Source organism: Amphimedon queenslandica, unplaced genomic scaffold (assembly GCF_000090795.2).
Source record: "Amphimedon queenslandica unplaced genomic scaffold, v1.1 AMPQUscaffold_11666_Cont14285, whole genome shotgun sequence".
NCBI lineage: Eukaryota > Metazoa > Porifera > Demospongiae > Haplosclerida > Niphatidae > Amphimedon > Amphimedon queenslandica.
In genome coordinates, this window is record NW_003548092.1 from 8,662 (window position 1) to 10,945 (window position 2,284).

At 30.3% G+C, this 2,284-nt stretch overlaps 1 long non-coding RNA gene across 1 annotated transcript; it reads left to right on the forward strand.

Annotated features, from left to right (window-relative positions):
• Positions 1–622: 622 nt before the first annotated feature.
• On the forward strand, positions 623–1,027 carry LOC109589062 (uncharacterized). The gene is made up of 3 exons (XR_002188505.1): positions 623–702; positions 749–811; positions 950–1,027. It is a non-coding gene; the product is annotated as an uncharacterized LOC109589062 (long non-coding RNA).
• Positions 1,028–2,284: the final 1,257 nt, after the last annotated feature.

The following is a 2,284-nucleotide window of genomic DNA, read 5'->3' on the forward strand; positions in this document are numbered from 1 at the left end:
TGCTGCCATCAATGCTGTGCGCATTAAGTTAATGCTTGCCGGCTGATGTTGTGCATTTGAATGATGCTGCCATCAATGCTGTGCGCATATTAAATGCTTGCCAGCTGATGTTGCGCATCTTTTGTTGATGATTGTTGTAAATATGTGCATGTTCACATTAACAAAAAATTTTGTTTGCACATTGGAAATTCTTCATGTGCACAATGTTATTTTATATTAAGCAGGTCATGAAAGTATCTTAAATGAGGATATCATTAGTAAGCAATATTATGTCTAAAATACATGCCATGTATGATCCAATCAGAAACATTGTAGATGCTACCATTATCATTATTAGTATGTCATATACATACTTTTTATAGGTACTTATGTACTTGGCACAAGGACTACAATGTGGTGTTAAGTGCTGTTGTTATTATTAGCCTGTGAGTTTACATTGCTTGCTTTTGATGTTTCTATTACTATGCTTTACAGGTAATTACAGCTGTAAATGATTTGCTGATTCAGCAATACTTTTGCTTGATATTGGAATGTGAAATATAATTAAAGGCAATTCTGGATTTAGATTGTTGAAAATAAATTAATTTCTTTCTTAATGTTTTGTTGCAGCTCCTTAATCAGTAGTTGTATCATGCAGTAGTAGGTGCCAGTTTACATCTGTATAGGTTTCATATTATTGTAGTCTTGGCAATGGAATATGTAGTAAGATGGAGAGTATTGTGAAATGTCTTATGTATTTTTGTTATAGGTTCTGATTCAAGTTTACATACTTTAGATTAGCTTGATGATTATATCATTAATAATGGCCACAGTAAGTACTTTCTTTAGTCAATATAAATGAATGCTTGCCAATGCATCTTTTATTGTGTGCCATTAACAATACAATAATAATTGTTTGCACATTGGAATGTATTCATGTGGTCTATTAATGTGTATTTCCACAATGCAGGTCTCGTAAACTGTGGAAAAGTTTGAGAGCTGTGAGCGGGAAAGTGGCAAATGAAGCTGAATGTAAACTTAAATAGTTTCAGAACTGGACATAGATATTAGTAATTAATGATTCAAAAATTCAAAAACTGTTTTTATAATGCAGTGGGTCTTCTTATGGTTCTTATTTCAAAATTCTTTTCTTCCATTAATGAACTGATACCTAAGGCAAAAATTATAATTATCAATAAAAAGGATTATTAATTCATAAAATTTAATAAAAAGTATGGAAACAAGTAAATAAAAAATTTCTATAAATAAGAAAAAGTAGGGTTGTCAAAAAATAAAAGAAACAAGGGGGTTGAGTTCAACCATAATAATAATTATTAGTTCAATTAATAATAATAAACTTTAAGCTGGCATGTTGTAATGTTACTATAGTTTATAACACACAGTTTCTCACTTCATGTACCTATTGCTAATAGGTATTAGTGTTGTTGTAGTACCATAATTTTATATAGTTCTAGTACTAGTTCTAGAACTAGAGTTTGAAAAAATTTAGTTCTAGTACTAGTTCCGGAACTAGAGTTTGATAAAGTTTAGTTCTAGTACTAGTTCCGGAACTAAAGTTTGATAAAGTTTAGTTCTAGTACTAGTTCTGGAACTAGAGTTTGATAAAGTTTAGTTCCAGTACTAGTTCTAGAACTATAGTTTTATAAAGTTAGTTCTAGTACTAGTTCTAGAACTAGATTTCAATAAATTTTAGGTATTGTTCTAGTTCTAGAGCTAAGTTATAGTTCTTGTACTTGTTCTGGCAATAGAGTTTAAGAAGCTTAGTTCTAATTGGAAATAATTTCTAAATACTGCTTCTTTTTGCTTCTGCTGTCATGCTTTCACTGCTTAGCTTTGAACTGAACAAGTATTCAAAAGTCTATTGATATATAATTTATGTCTAAGTAACAAATTCATACATTATTTGTAATTCAGTCTTTGTTATGTACTAAAATATTTCACTGACAAATTAGTACCTTCTTTGTCAACTAATATTGTTCAACAATTCTAGTTCCAAACTAGTTCTAGTACCACAAGAGAATGTACTTTTAGTTCCAGTTTAGTTCTAGTACTGAGACTCTGGCAAAGTTTAGTTCCAGTTTAGTTCTAGTACTACAAGTCTTGTATAAACTAGTTCTAGTTTAGTTCTGGTTCTTACATTGGTTGTAAAAATAGTACTAGTTCTAGTTCTTGGAACTAGAACTATGAAAAAAAGGCCAGTACTAGAATTGATTTAGTTCTAGTACCAAGGAACTACAACAACACTAATAGGTATGTTCTCAATTTTGTATACAGTTCATGTGCA